The 20,497-nt window shown below is 38.9% G+C and overlaps 1 long non-coding RNA gene across 1 annotated transcript in view; it reads left to right on the forward strand.

Moving 5' to 3' along the window:
- LOC138752567 (uncharacterized) overlaps window positions 1-18,410 on the forward strand; it is a 36,905-nt gene extending 18,495 nt beyond the window's left edge. Inside the window, exons 2-3 of the long non-coding RNA XR_011350740.1 lie at window positions 8,483-8,571; window positions 16,120-18,410. This is a non-coding gene — a long non-coding RNA (uncharacterized lncRNA). The remainder of the gene's footprint in view (window positions 1-8,482; window positions 8,572-16,119) is intronic.
- The last annotated feature ends 2,087 nt before the right edge of the window (window positions 18,411-20,497 follow it).

Raw genomic sequence — 20,497 nt, forward strand, 5'->3', positions numbered from 1 at the left:
AAACAATGTCCCTATTTAAAACATGAATGTATATTTGATTTGGTGATTATTTCTTGCGCCGAGGGTAAGAGTGAATATTAATGACCTATTTATCTTTAATATACGTTATCACTTTTTCATTTATCTTAATGTATACTATTGTAGTTTTTTTCATTTAAGTACCTGCTTGACTGCAGCAAGTAAAAATTTTGGTTCATGTGTATATTGAACAATGTTTAAGGCAATAAACTAATTATTATTATTATTGGATCTAAATCCTAGAACACTCTATTCAAGACTATTTGAGAACAAGTTCACTAAATGTATTATGGTTAGGACAATGCAATGTAAAGTCCACAAATGTGTAGAAATAAAATGGCTAAAGAGAAAATTGGTTCTGTAAAGTGTAATGATGAGACTAATAATGGAAAATATGGAAATAGCAGAAACTTTGAACCAATATTTTGGCCGTGTTTCACAAGACACTAGAAGCATTCTGTTAATCATAGAAAATCATGAGGGAAAAGGCAGGGAGAAAACTGAAACTAAGGTTATCCCAAGAGAAAATGTACTAGGTAAAGAAACAGAACTAAAGGCTGACAAATTTCCTGACACTGACTTGCATTTTAGGGATTAGTAGCAGCAAACAAAGTGGATACATTCATCATAATTCTCCAAAATGTCCACAGTTTCTGGAATGCATCATGTGAATTAGATCATTGAAATTGTTATATCATTTTCAAGAAAAGGGAGAGATAAAACAGAGGAAGTTATCAGCCTATTAGCCTAATATTAGTCTTGTCATGACAAGGACTCAACCTTGGGCCCCCAGGTAAATGACAGCAGCAATGGAGGAGAGGAGTATAAAAAACAGAATGGAGATCACATAGACAACTTTTGTCGGTTGGTCTACCAATTAATAACTTGTATCCCTCTAAAAAATTCCACCTAATTTCTTCATTCATCAATAATCTGACATTATACCTTCTCCTTGTAGATGAACACCACATTTGGTTACAATGTAAAAATAAATTCTAAAGCACTCCTAACCTATCAAATATTCTAAGTTTCATACACTTATGAAACAATCATCCTTATTCCTTCCTGTCATACTTATTCAATATATGCCTTCAGTATCCAGCAATTTCACCGCATGGATAACTGCTGACTTCAAGGGGAGAAGAAAACAAAGGGATGTCTGCAGCAGCAGTACAAAGTAGGGAATGACTTCTGTTTCTGTTCATTGCTTTGAGGCAGCAGACTGGTTATAGTTGGAATGAAGTTTCCCACTGGTTCCACGCTTGATGCTATGAGTTCCAGGCTCTGGACAAAATATTAGACAAAGTGGTACATATTCCTACAGCCACATTCCAATGCACTCTGGCATTCTGCCAGGACGATCAAAGCATTGAGTATTTAAATCTGCATACCCCCCTGTTCTTCTGTTGTAGAATACCCCACTAATGCTCTTCCATGTCCTTTGCAGTAGGACTTGTATGTGACTTACTCAGCAGTTACGCTGTTCTTTGCCCCTATTCTGATGATTGGTGACTCACCACATGCAGCTCTCACCTCTTGGAATCTAACATGTTGCATGTAACATCATTGAACTACTTGAGGGCTGGATCCCATTTCTCTGAGCTTGACTCCTGCAATTGGCTCCATTAGCTCTTTGGCTTACTATATTCTCAGTGCAGATGGAAGATCCTCACAGCCTCCATTGCATTGTTGTAAAAAAATTAACCTGTTTTCTCTTATCCGGAACCATTCTTGAACATCTCCCATGTCAGAATGAGTTCTGTACTATCTGCTTGGCACCTGCTACAGCCACAAAACACGTGTGCTTTAGGAAATGCAGGACAGGCACTTACAGTGGGCTCCCTGCTGAAGGAACAAGCTTATCAACAGCAGTGGCTGGTTTCAGCAATAGGAGCAGGCAGCCGAAAATTAGTTGCTGCTTTCATAGGAAGTTCTGGGGATGGGTTAACTGCAGATTGCAATCTGTGCACCTGCTTTCAAGGGCTGTGGGACTTGGCCTCTCCCTTTAAATCTGTCTTCGAGGTGGAGGATTTAAGCACATTATGGAGGCTGACATTTCTGTGCAGAATTGAATGAATTCTTAATGTTGGAAGTATCAGACTTCAGGGAAAACATTAAACAGATGCCCTCTTGGCCTGTTAACGACATTTTTTTTAAATTGATTTGTTTACATGTATACTGGGATACTGTGCAAAACATTTTTAGTGTGCTAGCGGGTAAGTCAACCTAGGCATAGTACCACAGTCAGAGCAAAGAGACAAACAAAGGTGCAGAATGATAGTACTACAATACAACCAAAGTTTAGGATATAGTATTCAAGAGAAATGCATAGTTAAACAGTGCAAGGTATCAAGACATTCGAAGAAAATCATAGAAATATAGAAAAATGGGAGCAGGTCACCAATCCATATTCCCTTAACCTTTTCATGTTTCATGATGGTTTCTGTTTCTAGAAATCTAGAAATCTCCTTCTTAAATATATTCAGTAACATCCTCCACTGCCTATCATAGTAGAGAATTCCCCAAGAATTGGTCTGGTGAAATTCATTGCATTCCATCTCTTGCAAGTATATTGTATCCTTCCTTAGGTAAGGAGCTCAAGCTTCAGACAATGGTCCTGCTATGGCCTCACCAAAGAAGCAGGAGATCATTACTTCTGTTACTTGATTTTTTTTTGCATGACAAGTCAACATATCATTTGGCTTTTTGATTTCTTGCTGCAACTGTATATCAAAGAACATCCAGTTTCTTTTGCATATCAATTATTTCCAATTCACCTCCATTCTGTTTTCCTTACCAATGTACAAAACATTTCCACTTTTGCCATGTTCAGCCTGTCTAATGAACTTGAAGCCTTTTTCTATCTTCACAAATCACAACCCCACTCAGAAAAAGAACCTTATTCACTTCCTTCATCCAAATTATCTAATGAATATTTGGGGCCCACACACTGTCCTGTTGGCACACAGTTAGTCACCAACTGCCCAGGAAAGAACAATTTATTCTCACTCTCTGCTTCTAGTTAATCAAAATACTTTTAATCTACGTCAGTATATTACCCCCAATCACATGCACTTTAATTCTCCATACACTTTGTGTGAATTCATGGTGATTTCTGAGAAAACAGTCCTCTTTGTAATTTGAACAATCCTTCAACAAATGCAACCAAAATATAGGTGCACGGTTTTTTTTCATGGGCTATTGTTTTTTTTTAGTTATATGCCATCAAATATACCATGACAATAAAATAATGCCTTATTTCTATAATTTTTCTGATTTGGCACCAGAAGATAGGTGATAAGATAATTAAAAGAACAATGTTGTGCTCTCCACACACAGGAAGCATATATCGAAATTGCCTGGTGTGTACAATTTTCTGACCATTAAGTTGTCAAATGATTACACAGATGTTAATTCTAATGTGCTTTTTCAATAGGCAAAGATCCCAGGCTAAAAGTGCAACATTGGAAAATAATGCCAATAACTTTTGAATCAAGAGAGGTCATTTTCCTCTTCCAGGGATATCATCTCAAAATGTTTGGATTTTGTTTAACACCATCTGGTCGACCTTTTTATTTGAACCCAGTTGGGCAAGGTAGTTTAGGAACAATAATTATTTTGCCAATGTGAAAATGTATTTCTAGACCTTCTGATTATTGAACCTATGATTTTGAAGATTTAGTTATTCTGGGTCTGATTTTAACATTCAAAAGACATATGGATATATACTATATATGGAAAGGAGGTTATAGAAGGATATGGTCAGCCAAGAATGCCAACTTGGTCAGTATGAATGTGTTGGGCCAAAGGGCCTGTTTCATGCTGAAGGGATGTATGGTTTTATAGCAGATGAACACAAACCCACCAGAGGCAGTAATAAGAAATTGTGTTATTTATGTATGATAGTTGAAAGAAGATGGGGAAAAAGAAAATAAATAATAGGTGCAAAATGCAGTGTTTCAGGAAATACCCACCAGATCAAGCCATTTGGAGGAAGAGTGAAAAAAAAGGTGCCAATATTAGAGATATATGATCCATCAGAGAACTGCCCAATTTTGATACAAGCTGTGAAAGTAGGTTACTGAAACACAATTTTGCATCCAGAAGCTGCCCAGTGGAAGTTGAAGTGTAGTCCCATAAGCTTACTTTAGCCTTGTAATAACAGTGCTTGAATTCTCAGATAGGTCAGACTGAGAGAAGGATTGAGAATTAAGGGGATGTTTCATTTTTCTTATCCTTTACTCCACCATTTGGCACAGTGCATGCTTTCACACTTGTGCCTTATCGTCAATGGGGAGAGGTAAATATGATGGGTAGTGAGAGATGTAAATGGGGTCTATGGAAGGGAGGAAAGTTTGTGCAATGTCCTGAGCTTCATTCACTACCTTCTGTAACCTCTTCCGATGTTGAGCAGAGCAGCTGATGCATCCAGCAAGAATGTTTTGATGGCTTGCCTGAAGAAATTATTGAGGGTCGTCGAATATGCCAAACTTCCTTAGTCTTCTATAAATGATGAGGCATTGGAGCACATTTTGATTATTGCATCAATGTGTTGGTCCAAGGTCAGGTCATTGTTGATGTTTATTCCTAAGAACTTTAAACTGCCCACTCTTTCTACTTCAGTGCCATTGATGTGGACAATGGTGTGGGATCTTTCCTCTCCCCTGATCATCAATGATCGTCTCCTTCGTTATGTTGATGTTAAGGGAGAGGATATTTTCTTGGCACATTGTCACTAGACTTTCAATCTCCATCAAAGATTTGTCTCATCATTATTTAAATCTGAGCCCACTACTGTGGTGGCATAAATATATTTGAAGATAGACTTGGGATACTATTTGGTTGTACAGGAGTATTGTAGAGGATTGAGTACATATCTTTGAAGAACTCTGGAGATGAGTATGATTGTGGAGGAGCGTTTGTAACCCATCAGTATGAATGTGAATAGCATTAGTGAACACCTCAAAACCTTTGATGCTCACATTGATGATGTGCCCTCCATAGCCCCCAGCTGTCCTGTGCTCCTCGGCAGAGTCTGATGTCAGAGAGTGAATTCTTGCAAGGTGTCCAACCCTCTGACAGTGTACCTGCCACAACCTTAAAACCTGTGTGGTCCATCTGGGTGGAGTTTTTAACAGACATTTTCAAACTTCCCCATTATGATCTGAGGTCCTCACCTGCTTCTAGAGGACATCAATCATATGAGTCTCTAAGAAGAGAAAGGTGAAAATTCTGCCTCAAAATTGTCCTGGACTCACTGAAATACATCTACCACCTCAACAGGTCAACAGCAGGCTGGTTCTTCACTCTGCATTGAGCCACAAGAATACTTACATCAAGCTGTTGTTCAATGGCTATAGTTCCGTGTTATATCAGTAAAGTTAATGATCAAATTCAGGGATCTGGGTCTCTCACCTTCATTTTCAACTGGATCCTCAACTTCTGTGTCAGTAACTCTAACCCTAACCCAATCAGTGCAGATTGGCCACATCACTTCCTTCTTGCTTGCCATCACAGGGGGACTTCAAGACTGCATGCCAAGTCCACCGAAACTGTGTAGTCAAGTTCGGCTCCAAAATAATCTACAAATTCACTGATGACACTATCGTTGCTGGCCAATAATGGCTACTGATGAGACAGATAATGGAACAGATGTTGAGAGTTTGATGCCAGAACACAATCTTGCTCTCAACACCAGCAAGACTGAGCTAATTGTGGACTTTGGGAAGGGAGACTGAGGGATCATGCACCCGCCTTCTCACTGTACCAGGTATTTTCTGACAAATAAACATAAACTTAGTTCAAACTTAGAATTTTCTGCACCTACTAGTCAACTATGAATATTTATTCACTTCCTTTTATATTTATAATATTTTTTTCTCTTCATCATGTCTTAAGTGTTAATTATTCTTATATTTTTGTTAGTTTGTTTTATGTACTTGGAAAGCTGCAGAAATTCTGACAAGCCCACAAATAGTTCTGATTAAAACTTTGGACTAAATGTTTCTATTTGTGTAACATCAACACTCATAAAAACACATGTCTAATCTGCATTGTATGTACTGTCAGGTCTTGACATGCTCATTTACATTTTAATTTTAAAATAATAAATATTTGTATTACTTCTACCATTATCTTTGTCCTCAGTGGATGTCATTCCAAACTGTTCAGCTTTGAGCACTTTGAAGTATAGTTAAAAATTGCAATCATTTTACCACCTACTTATCATAGCATACAAAGCATACATAGCATAATCTCTAATTATAATGCACTTACTGGTGATACTGTTCATTTTCATAGGTTTAAACAGCAATAAAAATTTAACACTGCTGAATATAATCACTAATTTGGCATCACTTACCATGTAGCACATGTTTGACGTGGAGCTGACACAGACACATACATATGGTACAAAAAAACTGTGTGGGCCACACACAGGAAAACAGTTCAGAACAGATGGAAGCAGATCTGCTTGTGTGCTGTTTGAATATACTCATGAGATTTGACCCCTTGTATGAATGCTTGTTCAAAGTGCTAATGCATCTCATCCAGGAGTATAACTATGCAGCAACTACAGGCAACACAGCAAAGGAGGCCCAATAAATTTAGATCTAGGGACAAGGTCACCAATTTCTTATTTTTTACTTGTTTATTTCTAGCTCACTAATATAGCCTCATTGGAGTAAGAAACTGAAACAATTGTGTTGGTCAGTTATGCAAACTTTGAGTACATCATCTGATGCCTAGTATATTAACAATGATACTCTGGGAAATGTATACAGCCAATGCTCACCAGAGATATCTAACAAATGGACAGTAAATGGGGAGGGGGGAGGGCCATCATGTAATGCCATAGAGTTAGAACATAGAAACCTGACCCTTCTGGTAAACTAGAAATAAATTTCTGAATAAGCAATGTTTTAGACTGATAAAAATTTTTGAGGTAAATTTAAACACAATTAATTTCAAGAATGCCTCCAAAAAAAAACCAACTGCTGCAGTCTTACCTAGAGCCCAACGTGAAGAGAAGGCCAAAAGAGACCTGAGGCCTTCAGCAAGCTTGAAACATGGAGCTAGCATTCGAGCTGTTCCTTGGGTGAGTGAACCTGTCGAGTGAGCTTCTACTGACATTGCTCTCCCGCAGTGATGGAGAGATGGCGTCGGGGAAGAACCCGGAAGTGAATCGTGCATGCACAAAATGCCAAGGCCTTCAGAGACAATGTCAGAAGAAGAAGAAGAGTCAGGCTCACAAGAGATCAGCAGTGAAGAGGAAGAAGGAGCTGAAGAAGACCAGCAATTAGAAGAAGAAGTTAAAACTTAAAAAAATTAAAGGCAAAGTAGAAGTCATAACCAATATTGATTTATTAATAAGATAATTTCATGGAATGAAAAGGGAAGTGAAGGGAGAAATAAATAAAGTCTTGGATTCAGTTAATAAAATGCAGAGAAAATTTGATAAATTACATGGGAAAATGAAATAAAATGCGGGAAGAAATGTAACATGTGGATGAGAGGGTAACAAGAGTGGAAGACACCACCACTGTTTGAACTATGGAAAATCAGAAACTTCAGCAGAAAGTGTATATATTGGAAAATTTTAGCAGAAGAAATAATAGTAAAATAATGGGTCTTAAAAAAGGCGTGGAGGAACAAGATCCAAATAGCTTTTTTTATGAAATGGATTCCTGAAGTATTGGGAGGTGAGCATTTTGATCATCCTATTAAGATTGGAGAGCACATGGAGCCCTTAGAGCAAAGCCACTTCAACTCACACTCTGTCCTAATTAAGTTTCTTGGATACCAAGATAGAGAGAATATTTTGACTCTGGTGGCAGAAGGAGAAAGAGCAAGAAAAGGCCTGCTTGAGTATGAAGGGGATAAAGTTTTATTTTACTCTGATAAAACTGCAGATTTATGAAAAAGAAGAGAATTTAACCCAGTTAATAGATTCGTTGGGAAAATGGATATTGATTTGTATTGCGACATTCTGCAACTTCGAAGATTTTCTTGTCTGGAGGTGAAGTAAGTTCTTCTTGAGCTTTGTACAAGCAGAAGAATTTGTGCAAAATCTTCCAGGTGGAACGAAGAATTAGAAGATCAGTGGTTGTTACTACGTCCTAGATGGACTAAATTTATTTGGCATCTCCTGTAGGACTGAATAATTTAGAATACTGCTTGCTTATTTTTTTATTTAGTTTTTAGATTTTCTTTTGGATAAATTAAAGGATTAAAGATTAAATATACCAGGGAGATTGGTGGGGGGGGGGGGGGGAAATGAGGTTCTGACTCCTACTGGATCATGTTGGTAATTGTGAACTTGGTCGCAGCCTATAAAATAAAGGAAGGTAGTGTTAAAAAACACTTATGGGGGGCAGGTGTTATTTTGTTTATATATAGTTGTAAGTGTGGTAATATGCATGCTTTAATTGTAAATATGTTTTCTTTTCTCTATCTGGATTGCTAGAGGAAATACGTGCAAACACTGGATAGTGAGGAACAACATCGAGGGAGGAGGGTTCACAGGAAGAGGTGGAGGAAGTAATGGTTATTAAGGTGAGTAATACAATGAAATTTGTAAATATGAATATTAATGGACAAGAGAGTCTTAACATATATTTAAAAAATGGGAGCAGATGCCACAAAAATTGAATAGAATGAAATCTGATTTATCAGATCAATGTTTTAGGTGTGGTGAAGAGACAGGAACTTTCTTGCATTCATCTTGGTCATGTCCCAAAGTAAAGCCTTTTTGGGTGGATTTAGGAACATTTTTAGAGCAGGTAACAGGTATTGTATTTCCACATAACCCAGATTTATTTTTATTGGGAAATATAGAAGGAACAAGACCTAAATTAAAACTGTCAAAATACCAAATGAAATTTGTTAAAATAGCATTAGTGGTGGCAAGGAAGTGTACTCAAATGTCCTGGAAATCAGATTCACATTTGGGTATGGGAAGATGAAAAACAGAAATTCAAAGCAGTTTCCCCTTGGAGAAAATTACATACAATTTGAGAAATAATTCTGGTATATTTTTGTGAATTTGGAGTCCATATATGAAAATTTTAGGTGTAAATATATTGTGGTGGTCTTCCAGACACTTGAGGCCTGAATCAATCTTTTTCCCTTAAATTGGTCATCTAAACCTTGATGAAGTCTTGTGTTTTGAAGCGACCCTCCGTGCAATCCATGAAGCTATTCTTCTTTTTCTTTTCTTTATTTTATATAACTATATATCTTTATTGTTTCATATATATATTTTCTTGGGGTGGGGATTTAGGGAGGGAGGCAATGGGAGGGAAAGGGAAAGGTAATAACTATCATGTAATGATTGAAATCTTTTAAATTTAAACCTTTATTGTTTTCTATGATTGTTTATTAAAAACTTTAAATAAAATATTCAAACAAAAAGACAGTAAGACATTGAAAGGATGTTGATGAACAGAGAAAATTAAGGGCATAAATAAAAGGTTTCCTGAAATTGGCAATAGATTGACAAGGTAGCAAGAAGGCATATGGCATGCTTCTCTTCACATGTCAGAGCAGAGGATACAAGAGTTGTGACATAACATTGCAACTACAAAAACTGTGGTGAGGCTGCAGTTGGAATATTGTGTGTAGCTCTGGATGGCAAACTGTAAGGATGTGGTTGTTCTGGAGAGAATCCTCAGGAGATATATCAGGATGTGGCCTAGATTGGAGGACTTTAGTTATGGTGCAAGAATGGACTGGTTTTCATGGGAGTGAAGGAGGCTGAAGGGTGACTAATAGAAAAATAAAAAAATTATGAGAGGAGTGGAAAGTAAATAGTCATATTTTTACACCAATGAGGGAGTGAAGACAAGAGAACATAGGTTTAAGGTGAGAGGAAGTTGATTTGAGGAGAAAGTATTTTAAAAGAGTTTTAAAGTTCTACAGCATGAAAATAGTCATCCGGACCAACTTGTACAAGAAAGTTCCATTTGCTTGCTTTCAGCCCATAGCCCTCTAAACCTTTCCTATTTATGCACTCAGTCAAATGGTTTTTTCAATATCGTTTCCCTGGTTCTATCAGTTCTTCTGGCAACTCCTTCCTTATACCCTCCACCCTGTGTTTAATAAGATGTCCAAGAGGTCCTTTTTAAATTTTTCCTCTCTCACCCATAGTTTTAGATTCACCTACTTTGGTTTTATCAACATCTGTAAGGTCCACCTATAGCTCCTATCTTCCAGAGAGAAAAGTCCCAGCCTATACAGCCTCTCCTTGTAATTCAGACCAACCAGTCATGGCAACATTCTAGTGAATATTTTTTAAACCTTCTCCAGCCTATCAATATCCTTCCTATAACTGGATGACCAAAACTGCATGTACTACTCCAAGTGTGGTCTCACAGGGACACTGTATGTCCCTGCTCCTAAACGTGGCGCCCTGAGCAATGAAGACAAGCACATCAATTTGCTTCCTTCCACACCCTGACTTCCTGTGTCATCACAGAGAGTGGTTGCTGAATGGAATGTGCTGTCAGATAGAATCAGACACTTTAGTAGGCAAGGCAGAGAAACATGCCTCTATTACAGACAAATAGGATTAGTGTAAATGGGCAAAATGGTCATAGAACACTATAGAACAGAAATAGGGTCTTCTGTCCATCAAGTTCAAACTATTATTCTGCTTCGACCTGAATGCGGACCACAGCCCTCCATACCTTGCCCATCCATATACCTATCCAAATTTCTCTTCAGTGTTGAAGTTGAGCCCACATTGACCACTGCCACTGGATGTGGTGTTCAAATTCTGTGTGTGCTTGACAGTGGAAAGCAGGATCCATAATTGTATAAAGCACGCAAAATAACCAAAGCAATTAGCAAACTGACCACATAAAGTCCACTGCCAAGCACTAAAGTATACCCAGGGCCACAGTTGCAGCATTTCTCCTGCTCCCTAGATATATCTGTCATTGCTTCCTTCTTTGTTCTATGCTTAGTGATGCTTTGTTTAGTGATGCTTTTTTTTATGATCTTCAATGAATTACTCTATACACAGGTGGTACTTGGTGCCATTTATAATTTTATTTTCTAGTGTGACCATCAGTGGAGCATCATCACCACCAGTAAACAATCACATTTTCCTTTTGGTGGCAACAAATCTCGTTAATCATAAGATCTACTCCATTGAAGTAGATGTCCACTAGGGCAGAAAACAAAATACTGCAGGTTCTTGAAATCTGAAATAAAATAGAACATGTTAAAAATATTTAGCAGATGTCATTGCATCTGTAGGGATAGAACAATAGAGTTAACTCTATGGCTTTTCATCAACACGTTAAAAGGGTCAGCTTAACTGCATTGACAAATAAGATTTCTGCTTGTGGCAGAGGAGCCCTTTAGTTCTTGATTTGTGCTTGGGATAGGGGAGTGGTGGTAGAATTCAAGCATTCCATTGCTTTCTTCGGAAGCCGATTTCTGTTACCATGTTCTCCAAGTCATCTTTATACAGCCAGAATGCTTCATCTAGAATATCTAGATGTTGAGGAACTTTCTTTTAAGTCAAAGTGTGATACAAAATTGCTTGCAGATCATGAGCGGTTGTGTAAATTGCATGCAGCCAATGCTCACAACTGTACAAAAGCCCATGAATCATGCAAGCATTACATGACCTGCACCAGCACCATTGGTAGTATGTGCATGTTTCAAGTGAATATCAACTTCCAGACAACGAGTTTTCAATACTTCTCTCTGGCATTGGAAATCAAGTGACAGAAGGAAAAGGAAGTTGCTTATGGTCACTTGACTCCTTGGCAATGCAGTTGAAGCTCTGGAGTACTATCCTCTGCCTAACCTTTTCAGCTACACCTTCATTTCTCTACCCTCTGTCTATATCAATCTGCAGAATGTTTCTGCTCTTTGGACTCAAATATAAAGTCAAAGCATTACTTTTCAAACCGTTACTTTGGAAATATTGGGTGCTGTCAATGAACCAAAGACACCTTTGTAGACCTACTATTTTGTATATATTATTGTTGCAAGATGGTTTATAATATGAATGTTTGCCCTGTGATGAAGCTGCCACAAAACACTGAATTTCATGACTTGTTCATGACAAAAAAATTCTGATTCTGATTTTTACTACATTATTAGAGTCCCCACATTTGAAAATACATAAGTTTTGATAGTTAATAGAAAAATTGTCTAGAGCAATTGTTTTTGTTATTACTGTGAGAGTGGGTCACACAGTTGGCAGTTTTGGTTATTATTATCACAATGGCTCATTTGTAATTACATAATTGTCCCCTTCAAAGAGAAGTGAAGGTAAAAATGTTGACTTCACCATTAACCCTGTAGTTTTCTCACGTATAACATCTGTTTGTTTTCTGACCAGAAAATTGTTCTTTCAACTCAATAACTTTTAGTGATGCTTTTTTTATGATCTTCAATTAATTACTCTATACACAGGTGGTACTTGGTGCCATTTATAATTTTATTTTCTAGTGTGGCCATCAGTGGAGCATCATCACCACCAGTAAACAATCACATTTTCCTTTTGGTGGCAACAAATCTCGTTAATCATAAGATCTCCCTGTTTACCCAGTAGGTTGCATGGATTGGAGGATTTTAATTATAGCGAGAGATGGATAGGCTGGGCTTGTTTTCCTTGGAGCAAATGAGGCTTAATATTAATCTAATAGAAGTTCAGTATATAAAATTATAAGAGAATGAGTTATTTTTATGTCTATGACAGGGATGCAAAAAGCAAGGCAGGGTAGGTTTAAAATGAAATGAAAGAGTTTTTGGGGGATTTGAGGGAAAAGTTTATTTTACACAAAGAGTGGCTGATAGCTGGAACATGCTGCTACAGAAGGCAACAGAATCAGATAAAATTACCATGTTCAATAGTGATTTAGACCAGCCGTTCTCAATGCAGGCTATATGAACACACCCTCCCCCCCCCCCACCCACCCCCCACTTAAGGGCCACAGCACATTTAAATAAATGCCTTATATTTTTTCACCTCATGTAATTTTTTTTATATATAGTTGGTAGGAGAGAAGTACAGAAGAAATCAAAACATAAGGGGCCCATAAAATTTTGAGCAGAGTCCAAGAGGGGCCGTAGCTGAAAAAAGGTTGAGAATGGCTGATTCATAGTTATCTTATCTCCTAAATAGTCAAAAGCATAGAAGGATATGGTCATTATTTGGCAAATGGGGTTAATATTAGATGGGCGAAAAGTTCAGTGTAGACATAAGGGCTGAAGGGACTGTTTCTGTGCCCTACAACTCTGTGAAAATGTTTTTAATCTTTCAGCCATATATTAAGTTTATAGCTTTTTTTCTATTTTATCAATAATGATTGTAAATTTTGCTTTTGTTTAGTGGTTACAGTTATAGTGCGCTAATGACATTAAAAAAGTGCAGAAACACACAAATGCTGGAGTAACTCAGCAGGTCAAACAGTGCCTTTATGTAGCAAAGGTAAAGATACATCACCAATGTTTTGGTCTTGAGCCCTTCATCAAAAGTGCTCTTTGAATTGCCTGATCTTAGGTATACCTACAACTAAATTCATATCTTGTCATATTCCCCTTGGTACTTAATTCAGTAATTAAGATTTTTTAATTGAAATAAACAACTTTGAATTATCAGTCAATAATCAGTTAAATGAAGTTACTAAAATTGACAAGAAATTATTTCTTTGATTACTCACTTCAGAATTGATCTGATCTTTTACTATAATATTAATTTTCATATTCCTGGAATTTAAACTTATTCTCTTAGCTCTTTCAAGTTGAAAGTAAAAGCTGAAAATTTATCTAAGCACTTAAAGCATGACATTGGTACAAAATGTCTCAGAAAACCAAAATAAAAATAGAGAATGATAGAAATACACCCAGGTCAGGCAGAAGGATGGAAAGACACTTTAATCAGAAAGTGCAGAATTAATGAACACAAGAATTCAAATGAGGCTTGGACTCATATTGGAAGCAGGGTTAGAATGAGATTGTTGCAAGGTAATTTAATTAATTAAAGGCCTCTGGAAATTAACTTGATTGTCCACAAAGCCTTTCGTCATCTCTAGGCAAATACAGATGTAATGAAATACTTTTTACTTGCCTGGACTAAGGCTGCAGATGATTTGCACCATATCTTCAATATTACTCATTCACTCCCTTCCCTCATGGCTGCAATATATTCCACCCACTGGAGCCACATGACAAAATTTCTGAGCAGGAAATCTAAAACCATTGACCGCTATTGCCAAGACTGACGGGGCTTTGGAACAGCACCATTGTCTTTTCAAGTCACAAACATGTTGACTTTGAAATGCAGTATATTTTCACGGGGTCAATATACACTACACTTTGAGAAATGTGTGATCATCCATTTTGGTTAAAAAAATATGTAAGTAGAGTATTTTTAAATGATGTTATGTTCTAGTGTTCAGAGGAAGTTGGATATCTTCTTATACTAATCACTGAAAGCCAGTATGCAGGACCAGGAGCAACTGGGGACACATATTAGCCTTTTTTGCAAGAGAATTTGAATATAGGTGTTACAATGCAGCTTCATTTCCTCAAGTCTCTGATTACACCACATCCATGAAGTTAAATCTCTCCCTATCTAAATTTTCTAATCTCCCTATCTAAATAAAATATACTTGGCAAGAAGAAGTACAACAAAGACTTACCAGCTAGATTCCTGGGATAAGTAGATGTATCCTATGGTGAGGTGTGGGATTGTTGGGGGGGGGGGGGGGGATGGGGGGAAGGGAAGAAAACACATCTTCTCAGCCAAATACTCTAGATTTAGCAGAATGAGAGAAATTCTCACTGAGAAGCACACATTTCTAACATGGTTGATGTGGGAATTATGCTTCCCATCTCGCATGCCAAGAATATGCTTCATAGTCTGAAAGAAAGAGATGAGTCATTCAGGACAGAAATGAGAACAAATCCCTTCTCCCATTTTGCATTTGTCTACAAAGGGAAGTTCACTTGCTGAATATATTGAAGACTAGATCTTTATGTATTAAGGAAATCAAGTGATTATGGGTTAGTGAAGGAAAGTGGGGCTGAAGAGCAGGGGTGTTTCTGTTGTGGTGTTAATGTTTCATTTTCTGAACATTTGTGCATTTTGTTTGATTGAAATGGTCACCATAAACTCCTGTAACATCATACCACTCAAACTTGAGATTAACTCCTCCAACCTCTGAAATCATGCAGTGTGCTTGGAATGTCTGCCAATAAATTAAACATTTGCTGATGCTGCCAAGAAGTATTCTCTTCATCAACAGCTGTCAGGGCATAGTATTTACAACCATCTGAATAGAGTATGGAGAATCCTGTCAGGGTGCAGACTCCCTCCTGTTGGTCCTGACTCCTCCATCTGCTCAAACTCATTTACAGAGTGAGAGTCTCATTGGGAAAGCACAATGGAGAGAAGACTTGTATTTATATAGTGCCTTTCATGACTTCAAACATCTCAGACATTACAGCCAAAGAAGAACTTCTGAAGTAATTAATGTAATACAGTAAATGCAGCAGTCAATTTGTATATGTCAACCTCTTAGAAACAGCAATATGACACTGGATGATACTTTAATCATGTATTCGTGGCAATGTCCCATGGAATTGTAAGTAACTGAACAGGTGTATGGTCTGCATGAACCCTGTGGAATTGGATCCCCAGGGGCCCTCGGTTTCCTTGAACTGTATTCATTATTGTGGGCAACTGGACCAATTCCTGAGGGAAGCCAAGTCCATCCAACAGCTATGAAAGAGTACAAAAAAGTTAACATATTTGAAGTTATCAAATGTTTATTTTCACATTGAAATGACAGTTGACATAAAACAAAAGCATCTGATTGTTAAGTGCCCTTGTGATTGTCGGGTATTTCAACTCAGTTACCAGATTGTTCCGTGTATGGGGGAAAATCCAGATTGGGTATGAAACAGCGTGATGAGGAGACTACAATTTTAATGATAAATGTGCTGTAACTGGTGCATATGCTGAATACACCATACATCTTTTGAGAGCTCTCTATGTACTCAGAAAACTACTCCACACACACTGAATACATTTCTGAGTGCATTAATCTCTATTAATAAGATCTTTTTTTTTTGCAGAGTGGAAGGCATCTGAGCAGTAGGGCAGCAAGTAGAGGAAGATGGTAGGATAAGCAAGCCTGAAAGGAAGGACCAGAAGGGGAAAGTGAATGGTCACAGCAAGACTCATGTGACAAACTGTGCATATTTTAATGCAAAGTGTATATAGAGTAAGGCAGATGAGAGCCTGGATTTGAATTTGGAATTACAATGTTGTGGCCATTGCTGAGTCGTGGCTGAAAGAAGGACAGGATTGACAGCTCAATGCACCTGAGTTTTATTATTTTACTGGATGACCTTATGTTCTTCAGGGCAGACAGAGATGTTTGCTGTCTCTGGCAAGACTTGAGGAGGGGAACTGGTGCACCAATGTCTCTGTTGTGAAGACCTTCTGCTCAGCAGAGATAGAGTACCTCCTGATGAAATGCAGGCCCTTCTACCTTACCAGGGAATTCTCGCCACGCTGATTGCCACAGTCTACGTTCTGTCTTCAGCTAATGAGGGCGAAGCTAATGGTGCCATCTGCGAAGCCCAGACTTTATACCATGATGGGGCCATGATGTTGTTGGCGACTTCAATCACGCCAACCTGAAAAAAAGTCTTACTGTCGTTTCAATAGCATGTGAACTTTGTCACCAGGGGAGATAACACCCTAGATCAGGTGTACACCAAAGTCCCTCGTGCGTACAAGGCACCCAACCTTGGTTACTCAGATCACATATCCTAACCCCAAATATAGACCATTGGCAAAGCAACGAGGTCAGTTTCTAGGGAGATCAGGGCATGGCCAAGAGGGACCACAGCACCATGGCAAGACTACTTTGAGCCCATGGACTGGAGCTGCTTCGGGGATGCAACCACCTACAACGGTCATGTAAACATCAGCAAATGCATTAAAGTGTCACCAAGATCAAATGCTGCTTCACAACCAGGGCTGATAGAAATCATGCTTCGATCCAGAGATCCAGGACCTTCTCAGCGCTCATGATGCTGCCTTTGGGACAGGATGTAGGATAGCACTAAGACCAGCCAGGCTGAACTCTCCTGTGCATTCTGGAAGGCAAAGCGGGGGATACGCACTGATGATCCACAGACACCTGTGTGATACCAGTGACATGAGGAACATATGACAAGGGATCAAGATTATAGCAGATCACAAGTCAGTCTTTTGAGTTAAGGACAACAATGCCTCTCTTCCAGACAGCCTGAACATCTTCTATGCATGGTTTTATGAGAAGAACAGGATGACACCAAAGAAAGCTCCGTGTTCCCCGATGAACGGGCCTCCTGCATAGCTGCAGCTGAGGTGAGGAGAACCCTATTCAAGGTGAATCCACACAAGGCAGCAGGACCAGACAATATACCTGGTCAAGTACTAAAGGATTGCATAGACCAATTGACGAAGGTCTTCACAGAAATTTTCAACACCTCACTGCAGCAGTTCATCATTTCACCTCATATGCCAGGCTGCTGTTCATTGATTTCAACTCAGCATTTCACAGAGGCTGTTGGAGAAGCTGAGACTCAACACCCCTCTCTACAACTGTATCTTGGACTTCCTAATAGAAAGAACACAGTCTATCTTGGTCGGTAGCATCACAGGGCTATGGGCTCAGCCCTCTCCTGTTCACACTACTGATGAATGACTGCACCACCAGATCCAGCTCCAGCAGCAGCATCAAGTTTGCAGAAGACCCAACAGTAGTTGGCCTCATGAGCAACAATGATGAGTTACAGAAAAGAAGAGGAAAACCTTGTGAAATGGTGTGAGAGTAACAACCTGAGTCTCAAAGTGGACAGGATGAAGGAGATGATCATAGATTCAGGAGGACCAGGAACAACCATGCTTGATTGCACATCAACAACTGTATAGTAGAGAGAGCGGCGAGTACATATTCCTTGGAGTTCACTTAACTAGTGACCTATTGTGGGCATTCAACATTTCCTCACTTCTCAGGAAGGTGCAAGAAGACAGAAGTGGGCAAGACTACCGACCACTATTATGCCAACCTCCTATAGGAGCTCTGTCAAGAGTGTCCTGGCTGAAGCCCAAACGTCAGTTATGTATCTCTGCCTTTGCTACATAAAGGTAATCGCTTAACCTGATTAGTTTTTCCAGCATTTTGTGCTTTTACTACTATCAGTGAGCCTCATATCAATGTTAGAGAAACTTCTGGAAAGGGTGCTAATAGATGGCATGTATGCACATTTTGAAAATCATGTTCAGTTTAGGAACAGTCAACATGGATTCGTGAGCGGCAGGTCATGTCTTACCACTTTGATTGAGTTTTTAGAGATTGCAACTGGTTGGTGAGGGTAAGACAGTGGATGTTGTCTACATGGACTTTGATTGGGTATTTAATAAACTAATTCATGGTAGATTTATTCAGAAGGTGCAGATGATTTAGATTTATTGTCAGAATACATACATGACATCACATGCATCCCTGAGATCCCTTTCTCCTGCTGGCGAGGCAGAATTACCACTATATGGTAGTGTAAAAAATAAACTGTACACAGCGTAAACATGTAAAAAAATAAAAAACTGTAAACAGATAACAAATGTAAACAAACTGACTGTGCAGAAGAGATAACAAAGAAAATCAATAAAATGCACAATTAAGAGTCGTTAAATGAGTCCCTGATTGACTTTGTCATTGAGGTGTCTGATGGTGGAAAGCAGCTGTTCTTGAACCTGGTGGTGTGAGTCTTGTGGTACTTATATCTCTTTCCTGATGGCAGAAGCTTGGTGATGTGGGTCTTTGATGATCGCTGCTGCCCTCCAACAGCAGCATTCCCTATAGATGTATGAAATAGGGGGGAGAGTCTTGCCTGTGATATCCTGGGCTGTGTCCACTACCATTTGGAGGGCTTTATGATCAGTTGTATTGGTGTTTCCATACCAGACCATGATGCCGCCAGTCAGCACACTTTTCACCACTCCTTTGCCAGGGTTTGTGGTGTTATACCAAACCTCCGCAAACTCCTGAGGAAGTAGAGGCACTGACGTGCTTTCCTCACAATGCCATTGGTGTGATAGGTCCAGGAAAGTTCATCCGAGATAGTGACTCCCAAGAACTTAAATTTGCTCACCCTCTCCTCCTCTGATCCCACAATTATCACTGGATTATAATCCTCTATCCAATGCATGGTGAGTTGATAGTGAGGTGTTATACTTTGGGAGGTCCAATGTAAGGAGAATACATACGGTTAATGGTACAGAGCTTAAAAGTATTAATGTGCAGCTTGATCTGTGTGATCCATATCCACAGCTTGTTGACAGTAGACAGGGTGGTTAAAATGGTGTACAGGATGCCTGGCTTCGTTAGACAGGTGTGATAGTACAGATCTATCACCAATGTATATAGTGTATATAGTTACAGTATCTAGACTGTGCTTACAGCGATTGGCATAGAGCTTAGCCACGCCTACTGTCTGGGCCTTAAAGGGTTGTGTCCCTAGCCAGGTCAGATCATTCCGGACTGGTCGGCCACCTGTGAAGAGCTCCTGTCTTTTGCTAATAAAAGCCTTGGTTTGGATCAACAAGTCTTTGATTCTTTCGACGAGCTCTACAACAGGGCATTGAGTATGAATATAAGGAGGAATATAATGTGGAGATGTACTTTGAGATCAAGATAGAGGTGGGCATTCAGTCTTTGGTGGAACATTAAGGTGAACAACCTTCCTGGGTCTAATGGGATATATCCCTGATAACTGGAAGAGGCAAGTGAAGAAACTGCTGAAGTCTTGTATCTTCACTATGGTGAGATCCCAGAGGTCTGGAGAATGTCTCACATTGTATTTTGTTCAAGAAGAGGAAAAAGGATAACCCAGGAAATCATAGACCAACTGTATTCAGTGCACTGATTCAGTGCACTTGGGTACAGAGAGATTGGGCAAATATGGGGTGTTTTCTATGCAGCATTGAATCTGAGGGGAGATCTGATTGAGGTGTATAAGGTCATAAGCATCATTGATAGGATGGATAGTCAGAATATTTTCCCCAGGAGCAAAGTATCATGCCATGTAGGGCAAATATTTAAGGTTCAAGGAGATTAAGTTTAAGAGAGATGTGTGGGCAAATATTTTGCACACAAAGTGGTGGGTTCCTGGAATGGGCTGCCTGGAATAATGGTGGAAGCAGATAAAATAGTAACATTTAAGATCAACACATGAATATAAAGCAACAATTTTAAAGTAATGGAAGCCTGGAGCATTGACCTGCTATTTCTGCCCCTCCTGTAACCAAGTTTCACTAATGGCCACAATGTTATAATTCCATGTGCCAAACCAAGCTCGTCTGCCTTTACCATAATACTCCTTGCATTGAAATAGATGCACCTGAAAACATGTCCACCACGTACAACCCAACTTAATGGTGCATGCAATTTTCACATCA

Source organism: Narcine bancroftii, chromosome 1 (assembly GCF_036971445.1).
Source record: "Narcine bancroftii isolate sNarBan1 chromosome 1, sNarBan1.hap1, whole genome shotgun sequence".
Classification (NCBI taxonomy): Eukaryota; Metazoa; Chordata; class Chondrichthyes; order Torpediniformes; family Narcinidae; genus Narcine; species Narcine bancroftii.